Source organism: Lissotriton vulgaris, chromosome 8, assembly GCF_964263255.1.
Source record: "Lissotriton vulgaris chromosome 8, aLisVul1.2, whole genome shotgun sequence".
Taxonomy (NCBI): Eukaryota; Metazoa; Chordata; class Amphibia; order Caudata; family Salamandridae; genus Lissotriton; species Lissotriton vulgaris.
The window spans coordinates 742,739,129-742,755,007 of NC_141696.1; the positions used below are offsets into that span (position 1 = coordinate 742,739,129).

Sequence of the window (15,879 nt, forward strand, 5' to 3'; positions counted from 1 at the left end):
GTAGTAACTGGTATTGGTGTGTCAATGGTTTCAAGAATTGTAGTCTGTATTTAACACTGGGTGTATCAAAGGTTATATTAGAGTGTGACGAGGTGCATCGTATTATCACATGAATGATGTAATCAGTGATGTCATCAGTGATGTCAAATGAGATGTCATCAGTGATGTCATTTGAGATGTCATCAGTGTGGTGATTGCATGCGTCAGTGGAATAAAGCGACCAGTGGCATCATGTCTTTTTATTTACCGATGTTGCACACTATTGGAAAAATCGTATATCTTCTCCAGCACCACAACACTGTGCAGCATCAGGAAAAGCCATTAGATAAGCAGATATATATTCTGGTACATTGTCATTTCCATTAAACTGATAGCCACTTTACTGGCTCACTTTTCAAGTTGTTTGAAAACAACTTCTCGATTATCAGGTGAGCAGCTTGTTGACTAGTCGCGCACTGTGGCTAGTGACAGCCGCGCATGCTGCTGGTGATCTGAGCTGCTGCACAGTGGCCCTCCCATGCCATACTCTGCCTGCCATGACTCCACATGATGTCAGCTTCCTGCACGAGACGGCGATGTGGCACTGGTGAAGATGTTGGCAATCACAAAGTGACAGTGCAGCCAGGCAGTCTCCCCGGAGTGCATCTCCTAGCAGCTCTGGTGGCACCAGGCACTTCCGAGTCCCCCCACCCCCCCAGTCACACTTCCCGTGTGAGGAGCCGGGCACTGCAGATCGCTGGGTGCTCCCTAACAAGGTCGAGCATGTCTGCTACTTTGTGTGTGCCACTTAATGAGCACTAATCGGGCCCCCCGGGTGGCATTGTTCCTGGGTATGTTCATTTGAATGTAAATGGGTGGCACGGCGCGGGCTGGGTGCTCAATTGAGTGGTGCGTGCTCCGGCTTCCCCGGAATGCAGACTAGTTCGCAGTGACCAAGGAACCAGCCCCTGCAAGGATGGCGAGCTCGGCGTCCCTGGAGCCCATCGTGGTGCCCTCCTGTCCCCCCTTTTGTACCGTTTTTTGCCGCCATAAGTGTGGCAGGGTATGCTCAGACGTGAGTCCCTTGCTCACTTTGCCACTGGATTCAAGCAAGCCGGGCTGAAGACGGCTGGAATGCCAGAAACCGGTCCTCAGAAGCTTGTTTCCGGTCCAGGGAAGACATGGCTTGGCAGTTCGGGCTGGACTGTTCCCATGAGGCACAGGGTCAGACTGAATTGCATATAACCATGTCTGAACTGGAGTGGCAGAGTGGGCTAAAAAACGGTGATGGATTCAGCCCAGATCTTTTGACTGGGTGTGAGTGTTTGATTGATTCGGATGCTCCGTCCATCACCACCCCCTTTTGTACCGCTTTTGGCCGCCATAAGTGTTGCAGGGTATGGTCAGACGTGAGTCCCTTGCTCACTTTGCCACTGGATTCAAGCAAGCAAGCCGGGCTGAAGATGGCTGGAATGCCAGAAACCGGTCCTCGGAAGCTTGTTTCCGGTCCAGGGAAGACATGGCTTGGCAGTTCGAGCTGGACTGTTCCCATGAGGCACAGGGTCAGACTGATTTGCATATAACCATGTCTGAACTGGGGTGGCAGAGTGGGCTAAAGAACGGTGATGGATTCAGCCCAGATCTTTTGACTGGGTGTGAGTGTTTGATTGATTCGGATGCTCCGTCCATCACCGCCCCCTTTTGTACTGCTTTTGGCCGCCATAAGTGTGGCAGGGTATGCTCAGACGTGAGTCTCTTGCTCACTTTGCCACTGGATTCAAGCAAGCCGGGCTGAAGACGGCTCGAATGCCAGAAACCGGTCCTCGGAAGCTTGTTTCCGGTCCAGGGAAGACATGGCTTGGCAGTTCGGGCTGGACTGTTCCCATGAGGCACAGGGTCAGACTGATTTTCATATAACCATGTCTGAACTGGGGTGGCAGAGTGGGCTAAAGAACGGTGATGGATTCAGCCCAGATGTTTTGACTGTGTGTGAGTGTTTGATTGATTCAGATGCTCCGTCCATCACCACCCCCTTTTGTACTGCTCCTGTCCCCGGCACGAGGGCAGGAGCCCGGGCACCGGCACTCCCAAGACCCTGGCGTTCTCCATCGACAGGATCATGGCAAAGAGCGCGGAGCCCCGGCTAGCCGCCTTCCACGAGCACAGGCCGGGCACGGAGCCCGAGTCCAAGAAGGCGCCCAGCCTGTGTGCCCCCGTACTTTGCATGCTGCCCATGCAGCCCGTGGGCTACGAGATGCACCCCAAGTCTCTCCTGAACTACTCCTAGCTCTGGAAGTCGAGCCTGAGGGGCGCCGTCTGCAGCTCGCTGTGCAAGTCCATCTGTGGCATTTGTTGCAAGAGCGACTTGAACATTGGGCAGTCCGTGCTGTCCACCAGCCGGGTCATCAAGCCGCAGGTGATAAACCAGGCAGTGGGGATGCCCGACAACGGGTCCCTGTACTACTTCAACCATGTGGACTCGTCGTACCACCCGCACGACCTCCTCAGCGGGCACTTGTTCCCCTCCGGCATCTAAAACGTTTAGTTCCAGGCTTCCCTGTCCGCCCATCAGACACTGCTTTTGTTGGAAAATGCCAAGCTGGCGAGCCTGGCGGCGGAGAAGTTTTCGAACCTTCAGTACCCGCACAAGGAGCGCCTGCCGGGGCAGCTGGACCAGGTGATGAAGGAGAACACAGCCTTCTCCGTGGACAGGAACGGGGTCAAAAGTCACAGCAAACTCAGCTCCACTGCCCCGGATGGGAAACCGAAGAACTTCACGTGTGACGTCTGCGGCAAGGTAAGGACCCCCAGAGCACTTCTATGGGTACCGGGTGCTGTAAGGGACGCCAGGTCAGCGCTCTGGGTACAGAGTATGGTAAGGGCCACCAGAACGGTTCTCTGGGTATAGGGTGTAGTAGGAGACGGTAGGTCAGTACTCTGGGTACAGAGCATGCAAGGACCCACCAGTACAGTTTTCCGTGTGCAGGTCATTGCTCTGGGTACAGAGTGTTGCAAGTGCCCCAGGACAGTTATGCTTGTCCAGGATTTAGTAACAGACCCCAGGACAGTGCTCTGGGTGCAGAGCATGGTAAGGGCCCACCATAGCTGCCAAGGTTTCAGATTGCTATGTGTGACATTTTCATAATTTCAGTGTAATTATGAGTGACATTTCACCAACTATGAGTGACATTCCTCGCGGCCTGCAAAATCAAGCAATGAAGATGAGGGAAACATATAAATATCAGAAATTACATCTATTTGAGCAATGAGATCGGCTTTAGGATCATATATTTAAACACATAGTTAAGCTGAAAGAGTGGTGACCAAAAACTCTAAAGAGTTATAAAACAGGCAATTGACTTTCTCTATCTATGCATGAAGGGTCTGGAAAACATCCCTGTATCCATCAGGACTGCCTCAACACTACTTCAACTGAGGAAAGAGTTGTACACGCACTTTTTTAAAGAGCAGGACAGCAGAATGCAGTAATATTACATGTCTCCTCCCAGAATCCAGGTACCTCTCCCATCATTTGCTGACTTCTCGTGCCTTGACTATGTACATCACTCCACTTGTCTTGGTTTGTGCTATTAAAATAGCATATACTTAGAATAATCTCCCTTCACAGACATACATCTTCAGAGTAATCTACATGCACAGGTGCAAGAAAGCAAACGTTTTGCCTAGTCATATATGGTGACTAATAACTAGAATGTTATAAGCAGAGAAGCAATGTTAAATACAATAATCAAATAAAACAATCTTTTTATAAAGTAACACTACAGATCTGGGTAATAATGTTAAGAGTTATTTTAAAACTGTAATGTATGCAGATACAGCCCTGCCTGTGGGTGTTTCAATTCAGTTCTAACAGTGCGCCTACCTGGAAACCCTCACTGCCTGTGCCCCTTCTTAGCTCAAGCAGTTCCTATGGGCCCTGGCTGCCTGTGCCAATACTCGGGTGTAAATGTACGAAACTCCCCATCTGCACTGCAAACAGAACACGACTGAGATGGTGAAAGGTTTCAGGCTTCCCCTGCAGTACTCTAGCCGCCCTCCAGCAGAGATAGTGCTACAGGAGATGGCCTGACGTTACATAAATGGAGGCTTAGGTCTGGGGGCTGGAGGAGGAAGGAGGGAATACATGTTTTCTTTATGTGTATTTTTATAAGGCGCACACATTTATGTCCATTTTTTAGGATGATTATAAACAGTCACATACAATGCTAGAATTCAAACATTAACAAAAGAAGTAGGTTATACAGTAATAATGTCCATTAGTGAATCAATCGCTTAGTACAACATCAGTAAGGCAGTGATATTTGTGAGCAGCACGCATCCGATGAAGAGGAGCTGGTATCTTTCAATGCCAAGCAGCGAATGGAGTGAGACCGTAATAAGAGCAACTATTTGTATGAAACAACCGACTGCTTGCTACTTAAAGGTAGTCAGTGTGAGACACTTACTTGTGGGGTGGGGAACACTGCAGTGCTGTCACGGTACAGGCCAGACAGCCGCCACGACCTCCTCTCGCCCCGTGAGCAGAGGCCTCCATGGCCTAGGCCTCGAGTCAAGGACTGGCGCAGGCCCTACATTTTTATTATGCCCTTAGTTCTGCTGCACTCACTGCAGCGCTACAGGGCCTGTTGAGGCACCATCAGTTTGGCGGACGGGTCGTGGGTGACGGGGTAGTCAGATCACGGCAGTAATTCAGGGCATACATCATCGCACGGTGAGAACAGAAACTGTGTGCGAAGCCACGCCGCCCACTCGTGCAGCCTAAGGACGGTCCTGTGACTGTTCCCTGCACCACTTAAAGTTACCCTCGCCGCCTGCACCCTCTAATCGCTGGGGTGTGAAAGCTGCCGCCCGCAATAGCATACACTCAAAATATGTTTTCAAGGTATTATTATTTATTTATGCATTTTTATATAGCGCGGACTTTACCCGAAGGTGTCCGAGCGCTTCACAATAAGAACAGAACTGATACATAAAACTGAAGTAAACAGATTAAAGAAAAAAGAAGGCAGGCAAAAGGAGAAGCAAGAAGGGGTCGGGGGAGTAATTGGATTGCTACGGAGCGAAACAGGTACGCCTAGGAAGAGACGGAAAAGGTTGGTATATACCGGCTTGTGTGGCCTCCATCTTTTAAAAGAAGGTGGATTTTTGGCATTAGTTAGTGTCAGGAGTCTACTGTCAATCGCAGTGATGATGAATCTTTTTCACCAAAACGACATGGGTAGCAGAAGTGACATCATACACCCTATTAGCATTGATGACATCACACGGCTGATGCTGGCCATAAACTATACACCTCAAGAACTTACGGTTTGCTCTTAAGCTGCTATGCACTGAGCAAGACATGCAAATTAGCGACACAGTCTGCCATAGCACCCTTCTACAGCGCCTCAGAAACATCGGAATCCAAGGAAAAGCACTGGATTGGATCACCTCGTTCCTCACCGGAAGAACCCAGAGAGTCCGCCTTCCACCATTCAAGTCAGTGGCCACTGAAGTCATCTGCGGCGTACCACAAGGATCTTCACTCAGCCCCACCCTTTTCAACGTATACATGAGCCCCCTCGCGGCCATCGCCCGCCAACACAACCTCAACATCATCTCCTACGCGGATGACACTCAACTGATTCTATCACTCACCAATGACCCTAGCACCGCCAAAACGAACCTACACGAAGGGATGAAAGAAGTAGCCGAATGGATGAAACACAGCCGTCTGAAACTGAACTCAAATAAAACAGAAGTCCTCATCCTAGGTAACTCCCCCTCCGCATGGGACGACTCTTGGTGGCCAGAAGCCCTTGGAAAAGCACCCATCCCGACAGACCACGCACGGAACCTGGGCTTCATCCTGGATTCCTCACTTTCAATGAACAGACAAGTCAACGCCGTCTCCTCATCCTGCTTCAACATTCTTCGCATGCTCAAAAAAACATTTCGTTGGATCCCCACCGAAACTAGGAAAACGGTCACCCACGCTCTGGTCACGAGCCGACTGGACTATGGAAACACCCTCTACGCCGGGACTACCGCTAAACTCCAGAAAAAACTCCAACGAATCCAAAACGCCTCAGCCAGGCTCATATTAGACATCCCGCGTAAAGAACATATCTCTGGTCACCTGAAAAACCTCCACTGGCTTCCCGTCAATAAAAGGATCACTTTCCGGCTCCTAACCCACGCACACAAAGCACTCTACGAAATCGGACCAGAATGCCTCAACACACGACTGTCCTTCTACACCCCCTCCCGCCAGCTTCGATCTTCCAACCAAGCCCTTGCCACTCTACCTCGCATCAACAAGACCACCATGGGAGGCAGATCCTTCTCCTACCTGGCAGCTAAAACCTGGAACTCACTTCCCACTTACCTTCGCCTTACCCAGAACCACCAAGCATTCAGAAAGCAACTTAAAACGTGGATATTTGACAAGTAATTCCCCACCCCTCCTTAAGCGCCTTGAGACCCTCTGGGTATGTAGTGCGCTATATAAATTCTCTGACTTGACTTGACTTGAATCAGTGTCAGCAATAGGGTTACAAAAAACGGTAGCCAAGTGTAAACGCTGCTTCTCCTTCCTATCCTTTATTGATGTCCCAGCTCAGGCCGGAGGGTGAAAGGGAGCAGACGCGCAGAGCTTGGTAGGCTCTCTATCTATTTTCTACTTGCACATTCGATTCGATTTTATATGATTACAACCCTGTTTTGTAATTGAACAAACATGAATTGTTTTTACTGTGGCCTGTTTTTAAGTGCGTTATACTCAGCATTTTAAAAACGGTGACTTAATTTCTGTGTATTACTTGTCATGAGGCAGCTCTGTCCACCCGAGTCGACGCGCCGACGACGGACACACTCCTCGGCTGCCACCGGGCCCCGACCCCCGGGCCAGGCGTGGCCACGTTCACAGTCCTCCTCTTGGTGGCCAGAGAGCAAAAGCTGCCAGGAGGTGGTCAAGGTGCGGCCTGCCTCACCACAGCAGTTCTCTGTGTACTGTATAGCAAGGGGCACAAGGTCAGCCCCGCACCAGCCGGCAGCATCACCCGGTCTCCCCCTCGGCACGGGAGACCGGCGGGCACATTGAAGGCTTCCCCCAGGCAGGGGGAAGCAGAAACCACGTCCTCCCGGCCCCGCCCACAACCAGGCGGCGGCCATCTTGAGGCGGCTTTGGCCGCGGCGGTGATCTCGGGGTAAAACGAGGGGTGGGCACCCTCGAGATTAAAATAAAGACATTAAAATAAAAGACAGAAGCCCCCCAAGCCCCCCCCCCCCCTAATTTTTTTTCCCGAAAAATCGCAGGGTGCGCGCAAGGTGCGCTCTTACAGATATATCATTGTTTTCTCTTTTAATTTTCTCAGGAACCACTAGAGGGATTTACACTATTTAACCAAAAGCGTGATCTGCGTACCAGACTCTACCATTTTAACAAGTTTGGTGTAATTCCGTTCAGCGGTTCAATGCGGAAGCCGTGTCTAAAGGTCCTATAGAAATTAACATGGGGAAAACACGTTTTGGGACCCCCCTTTTTTCACAGCCCCCACTTGACTAATCTCCCCAAAACTTTCAGGGAAGGAGAGGAGCGGAGCGGGCCATCTTCTTTGAGAAATTTGGGAAGATTCATCAACCAGCGCCAAAGTTATTCCCAATAGAATGTTGTGGATTTCCTATGGAAACTAGGTCCTAACTATTTATACCTACCGGCTACCGCCAGTAGGTAATATATTAATATATATATATATATATATATATATATACACATACATATATATATATATATATATATATATATGTTACCTACTGGCGGTCGCCAGTAGGTATATATAGTTAGGATTTTTTCTCTATGGGATTTTTGAAAATTCTATGTCTAATAACTTTGGCGTTTGTGGACGGAATTGGCTGAAATTTTCAGGAAAATGGAACATTCTGTTTCTGAGCAGCCCCTGACAATTTGGGGGGTTTCATCAAGGGGGGGCCGAGAACAAAGGGGGGTCCCAAAACGCGTTTTTCCCATGTTAATTTCCATAGGGCGGTTGGCCTCACTTTTAGCTCGAACGGCTGAATGGATTTGCACGAAACTTGGCAAAATTGTAGGGACTGTTAGCCCGATGTGCCTTTGCTAGGTCTCAATATATGTGCTCCAGTGGATTTTGAGTAATTTAGGTTCAAAAAAAGATATATATCTGGGCGGAGCCTAACCACACATCTGATCTGATTGGCTGTCAGCACTTCATCCAAGAAGTGTTGGCAGCCATCTTGGGACCAATATACATGATAGCACCTCATTAAAAAGCATTGTAGTTAATAGAGGGTTTTAGGACTTTAGTTACATTATAAATCATTTGTTGATGGTACCATACTCGTTTTAGGAATTGTGGTGGGTTCTAAGGTGATTTTACCATGTGAAAAAACCTTCTGCTGTGATATCATGAATATTGTTTGAAAGAAAACTAATATCTCATGATTTTCCCACTGTGGTTTGGAAGGGGATCTATAAGCTAAACTGAAAGCATATTTTCTGTAAATTCACATTATCTTTCTCAGTCATGTGAAAATGAAGTCTGACATTCTCAGTAAAACATGTACATCCAACAAGGACAGAGACTGTCAGTTGATTCCTTTGTGTTCTACTGCAGCCTCCTAGAGTGTTCTAAAGAACAACTAGAGCGCTAACAGTCCTACTTATTACAAAGGTATGGCACACCTGAAGCCATCTTGATTGGAATGAAGTGGTAAGTCTGAAAACACTCAATTTAAAAAGGAACAACATGAGGGGGTTAATTTTGCCATAGAAAGTATAATTAGTGCTTCAGAAAGAAAAATTAGGGATCATTTTGAGTGACTTCTCAAATCCTCTTCTATTTCATTAAAAAAATTCTGACATGCAGACTGAAACATGCACTTTGAATACCAGCAGCAGACGTCCCTGGTGAGCAGTAGCTTTACTACAGTGATCTAATGTGCAACTAGAGTGCTAACATTCAGAATTTATGGCAAATGTGTGACGCATCTGAATGCCTTCTTGATGGAACCAAAGTAAACAAGCATTGAAAATGCAATAGATCTCGCCCTCGTTTAAGTTAAAGCCATTCTGTTTGTAATGAGGTGGCTTTTTAGCTTTGCTTTTATTAGTGTTTTTTCAACTTTCATGTAAATAACATGCATCTGTATGCATATAAGTATATGTATGCATGCATTTATGTTTGTATTTATATAGATATACAGATGATATATGTATGTATATATATATATATTCACTGAAAAAACCATAGGCTATAGACCATATATAGTTAGGAATTAGCATTTACAAAACCTTGAAAATTCACTGAAAAAACCATAGGTTATAGACCATATATAGTTAGGAATTAGCATTTACAAAACCTTGAAAATTCACTGAAAAAACCATAGGTTATAGACCATATATAGTTAGGAATTCGCATTTACAAAACCTTATTTTACTCACACAAAACCATTGAAATTCCATATATATAGTTAGTTGCACTAACTATATATCGCGCACCCGCAATCCACTGCTGATGATGTCACATATTACATCATTCATGACATGGTCAGTGACATCACTGATGACATCACTGATGACATCTCAAATGACATCACTGATGACATCACTGATGACAACATCCAGTGACTGTATGTTTCTGTAAAGTTAAAATATGTCTTACATACTGAAGAATGAGTGGATGTATAAGTGTCTGGATGAAGGATTTAGTAGGTGCATGACTGACTGTATGAGTGAGTGATTAAATGTGTCTCAATGAGTGCATGGGTTAGTGACTAAACTGTCTTAATTTGTGCATCATTATGTCTGTTGTTCTGTAAACTGTTGCATGTGTTGATAAGTAGCTATATGAGTAACTATATGGGTTATTGATTGGTTGCCCAAGTATTTGTATGGGAGACTGAGTGTGTGTGTGGGTGGCTGGGAGGTGTATGACTCTGTGCATAGATGTGTGAGCAGTTGATTCACAAGATGTATGGTTTCAAAAGTGCATGTGGAAACAGCTGTATGGGCGGTTGACTGTGTGCATGAGTGTATTGGTGAGTGAATGGATATCTCAGTGCAACAAGTCAAAGTAAGTACATATGTAAAACACAGTACATGTGAGAGTTGACATATATAAATAACTGTGCATAAGAGCCAGTGAATGTGTGAGTGGCTGTATGGATCATTGTGAACTTGTATCAGGGATTGTATAAGAGAGTAAATATGTGTTAGTATATGTTTGAATAAGTAAAGTTTGTATAACTGTATAGTTGAGGAAATGGAGGTGTGATTGATTCTTTGCATGACTGACTAGGTGTGTGAGTAACTCCATGGATGAGTGACAGTCTGTGAGAGTCTGTTTACACTGATTGTATCTAAGGTTATATTAGAGTCTGAAGAGGTTCATCGTATTATCACATGAATGATATCATCAGTGATGTGATCAGTAATGTCAAATGAGATGTCATCAGTGATGTCATCAGTGATGTCATCAGTGATGTCACTGACCATGTCATGAATGATGTAATATGTGACATCATCAGCAGTGGATTGCGGGTGCGCGATATATAGTTAGTGCAACTAACTATATATATGGAATTTCAATGGTTTTGTGTGAGTAAAATAAGGTTTTGTAAATGCGAATTCCTAACTATATATGGTCTATAACCTATGGTTTTTTCAGTGAATATATATATATATATTCAATTACTTGAGCAGAGGATTAGTTGCCGGGATCCATATCCCATGGTCAGGTGGCGTGTTGCGCTCGGCCAATCCCACCGCCGAGTAATGACAATGTCCAAGAAAAACTGCTTTGATAAGCAAAAACACGCACTCGGAAAGGTGCAGCTAGTAAGGGTTTATTCACGAGGTAACCTCGTGAATAAACCCTTACTAGCTGCACCTTTCCGAGTGCGTGTTTTTGCTTATCAAAGCAGTTTTTCTTGGACATATATATATATATATATGACCTACTGGCGGTCGTCAGTAGGTAGATATAGTTAGGACCTATTATGCATAGGAAATCCGTAACATTCTATTTGGAATAACTTTGGAGCCGATTGACGAATCTTCGCGAAATTTTCAAAACGTTTGGCCAGCTCCAGTCCGCTCCTATTCTGAAAGTTTCACGGTGATTCGTCAAGCGGGGCTTGAGAAAAAAGGGGGGGTCCCAAAACGCTTTTTCCCCATGCAATTTCCCATAGGACCTTTAGCCGTAGCTACAACCCGAACTGCTGAACGGAATTACACCAAATTTGGCAAAGAGGTAGTCCTTAGTTCAGACTTTTGCTTAAATGGTGTAAATCGGTTCAGCAGTTCCTGAGAAAATGACAGTTAAAGTAATTTATGTATATATGGGCGCTGTGGATCCGCGGAGGGATCCAGGTACCCTAAGCGAAGCCTACATGCACCCTGCCGTGCACGAGCTGTATTTTAATTGGTTGTCAACACTCCAAACCAGGAAGTGCTGGCAGCCATCTTGTGCCTCGGTAGAACCGAGGCACAAGACAGCAGAAAACAAACACGGAAAACACACAAAGGGGGCAGGGTAGAAACACCCTGACCCATTAGGCCTGCTCAGGGGTCCCACAAGGACCCCCAATGCCAAAACATGTTATTTATTTTTTTAAACAGGAGGATCCGCGCAGGATCCGCGCATCCTGCTGATAAAAAAATAAAAAATAAAACGTGATCTCCGCGCTAAATATGGTAATTTGCCCCCGGGGGGCAAATCCCGGAGGCTTTATCAAAAAAACAGTGTGTGGGGGGTTCCCAATCCCCCCACACTGCCCCGGGGACCGCCACCCCTGGGGCTCTAACTTAATATATGCGGGGGCTCACGGGGCCCCCCCGCAGACCCGGGGACCGCCACCCCCTGGGGCTTTAAAACATTAACTGGGGGCTCTGAGGCCCCCCCAGCCCCGGGGACCACCACCCCCAGGGCTCTAACTTAATATATGCGGGGGGCTCACGGGCCCCCCCGCAGCCCCGGGGACAGCCAACCCTGGGCCTTCAACACATTAACTGAGGGGGCTCTGAGGCCCCCCCAACCCCGGGGACCGGCACCCCCGGGGCTTCTCGAAAATGTCTAGGCCCTGGGGACTGCTACCCCCCAGGGGCGGCTCCTGCAGTGTCCCGGGGTGCCCACCCCTGGGACACTGTTGTTTGCATTGATAGAGTGGGAACCTCGTGGCTCCCACCCTGTCATTGCAAACTGTTTTCCAATTTGGAAGAGAGAGCAGGAGACCTGCTCTCTCTTCCAAATAGGAAAGTAGATTGTTTTTCCACATAGGGAGCCGCATGTTAGCTGCTTCCCATGTGGAAAAGCAATGCCGGCTCCTGCAGGCTGGGACTGTGAGGGGATTGGGGACCCCCCAACGCCCCCCAACGAAGAGGGCCAGCCCTGGGGTATGGAGTCCCCGGGGCTAGTAGTGGCCTGGAAGGGGGACCACGCAGCCCACTCCCCCCCCCCCAAAAAAAATATGTATTTAAAAAAAAAAAAACGCCCCCAGGATATGGGACCCCGGGCCAGAACTGGCCACAGGAGGGGGCAAGGCAGCCCCCCTCCAAAATATTAATTTATTTTAAAAAGGCCATGCCCCGGGGCAAATTATGGCCTTGGGAGGGGGGCCACGCGGCCCCTTCTCGATTTTTTTTTTTTTATAAAAAATTGGGGGCAGGTCATGGGGGATGGGGTCCCCAGGGCCAATAAATTAGAAAAAGAATGGGGGGCTAAAGAGCCCCCCTTCTATAAATTTGTTTAAAAAAGAACGGAATCAGGCCGGAGGCCACTCCCCCTTCTTCGTCCACTCTGCTAACACGCCCCCTGGTGCGTTTGCAGAGGGAGAAATAATTCCCCCTGAAAACTGGGGTCCCTGGGGGCCAACTAGCCCACCAGGAACCTCCGGTATGTGCCAGGGGGCTGTGTTGCAGAGAGGTTTTCTGAGGTCACGCCCCTTTATACACCTCTCTGCAACGCAGCTCAGTGGCGCTTACTGAAGGTTTTCTACAGAGAGGGAGTGGTCCACAGGAGAATCCAAGTCCACATCAGTTTTCACATGGTTTTGGTGACGGTAACACACTCAAAAAACTCTGGACCTCTTGAGTTTTTAGACAATGAAGTTTTGAAGGGGGTAATGGGAGTGTTAAGTGTTAGGTCTTAATGTCCTTAGGCTCAATCCTTATTTGTATAAACAGAATCAAAAAGTCCTTATTTTGTAGAAAAGTTGCTCTTTATTTGTGTAGATAAAAACATGGACAGCCGACACGTGTTTCGCCCCTATGGCGATTTGCGCCAGGGCTTTTTCAAGGCTATTTACAATATTTTTTGTTCTGTACAATTCCTCATCTTTTGCAAAATAATTTCCAACATCGAATCCGGTTTTTCAATCAGCTCATGTCGATCTGGAGCCCCTGCACTTCCCATAGGAATCCATTGTCTGGTTTTCACCACAAAAGTTTCTAAGTGTCTATTTTCAAAAACTGAAAATATTCTTTCAAAATTGCCTGTATGACTTTAACGCATTCTTTCAACTGTTTACAGGAGATGCCCCAGTGCTTGATTCAGGATCTACCACGGAGTAAGAAAAAGTGACGATAGCACTACTTACCTGCTAAAGGAATTTTCTGTGATAGCATAACATTGGTGATTCTATGTGAAAAAATGTCAGTCAACTTTTAAAATACAATAATATTCCTTAAAAAACACTACTGTAACTAAAACGCTTTACTCAACCGCTTACAGGAGATGTCCAAGGACTGAATCTAGGATCCAGTCCTGTGGTTAGAAAAGTAATCCATAAAGTAACTAATTGCATTTAACTAGAAATTCACATTGAGGTCAATGTTGCATTGTGTTTGCAAATAGACAATAGACTTAAGTACAGTAGTTACAGTTGTTCCAATGGGCAACACAATTTCAAAGTATTTAAACTAAAGTAATTCATTCTGAGAAAGTATATTTTGTAATGTAATGTAATTTGAAAAATAAAATATCTAAAAAAAAAATTTAAAAATGCAGTAAATCAGTATAAAAAAATAAATATAACAATTAATACATGTAAAAATTGTCATTTACAAAACTTTCGAAATTCACTGAAAAAAACATAGGTTTCAGGCCTGATATAGTTAGGAATTAGCATTTAAAAAACCTTTGAAAAAAATATATATATCCTACTGGCGGTCACCAGTAGGTAGTTCTAGTTAGGACCTAGTTACCATAGGAAAATGGCAACATTCTATTCCCAGTAACTTTGACGCCGATTGACAAATCTTCGTGAATTTTTTTTAAACTAAGTCTTTGTTGATATGAGCTCCTATGTTGAAAGTTTAGGGGTGATTCGTAAGGGGGGGGCGAGAAAAAGGGGGGTCCCAAAACGTGTTTTCTCCATGTTAATTTTCAGAGCAATCTTTAGACAAGGCTACAGGTCGAACAGAATTACCCCAAACTGGCAGGGAGAAGGGTCTTGATCTATAAAGCACGCTTTTATTTATTTGGTGTAAATTCTTCAGTAGTTTTTGAGAAATTTCGAAATTTACAGATATCGATATTTGGGAATTTTGCAATCTGATTGGCTGAGGCGTTACGAGCACTAGCTTGCTGCAGATTGGCTGTGAGTGGTTGCAACTAGGAAGTGTTATCTGCCATTTTGTGATTCCGTTGAAGCGAGTAAAGGGAAAAAAAGTGGGGGAAAAAGTAGGAAATAGGAGGGTAGGAGCACTGTAACCTCTGTGGGGTGTTTAGGGTGTGCTATAGAGGGGATGCAAAGCAAAGTATTTACCCCTACCGGTGTGTAAGTGGTGGACTACAGAAATTTAGTGAGGTATTGCGTGGAGTCTGACGCGGGTAAGGTGAGCTGGTGCAGGACTCGGGGATTAAAGCGTGAGCCCAAATTGTGTGTCTTATGCTGTGAAGTCATGTGCCGTGGCACTACAGTTGTGGAAGTAGTGTCCGCATGTGTTTATAACTACTAAGACGAACTACTGACCCGTACTGGTATGAAAGTCCTGGGGTACGGAATATATGTATTGTCTAGAGTCTCATGCTGCTAAGCTGAGCTGCGGCCGGAGTCAGGGATTAAAGCGTGAGCCCAAATGGTGTGTCAAGCTGTGAAGTCATGTGCTCTGGCCGCTGTGCCACATCTGTGCAAGTAGTGTCAGCATGTATAGCCATTTGGATGAACTTTTGTTTAGAACATTGTAGCTTGTGTATGGTGTTTAAGTGGTGTTGTATAGGGAGTGCGAAGGTAAATCAATACGGTATTTGTAAAGCGCAAACTAGTCATCTCTATGGGTGAGTAGAGCTGGGGATCAAAGCGAGAGGTCTGTGCTGCAAAGTGAGATGGTCTGGCTGCTGAGCCACAGCTGTGTGGAGAATACATTTTGGCGAGGGTAGAGGAGTTGGTGTTATATGGCCCTAAAATAGCGGGCCTAAGTTGTAAGTTATAGGATGGCTCTAAAAGGAGCCCTTGTGTTCCTTAGTTGGAGCAACATATAAGTGCTGATGCACAGCTTCAAGTTATTCAGCAAAACTTGGTTTCCCTGATCTGTGAAGTGTACTCCATCACTTCTGTATATATCTACCATATCAAAACGTATGTTGTTGTTGTAGATGGAGCCTACTTTGTGGTCTCTGAGGTATGCAAGTATCTTTGTGATTGGTTAAGAAAAAGCAGTTTGCACGTGGAGTACATATTATAGGATAAAATTTGCTCAACTCAACTCAAGTCAACCACACCTGCTACTTGCATTTGGAAGGCACTGTTCGAACTTAAAACAATTGTGAACTTTTAACCTACACGTGCCGTTAAATGTTCGAGAAAATGTTGCAAAAAAATATCGTTGTTTAAAAGAATTGATGAACTTTTAACCTCCACGTG

At 46.0% G+C, this 15,879-nt stretch overlaps 1 pseudogene; it reads left to right on the forward strand.

Moving 5' to 3' along the window:
• Positions 1 to 955: 955 nt before the first annotated feature.
• On the forward strand, positions 956 to 13,595 carry LOC147697942 (fez family zinc finger protein 2-like; annotated as a pseudogene).
• Positions 13,596 to 15,879: the final 2,284 nt, after the last annotated feature.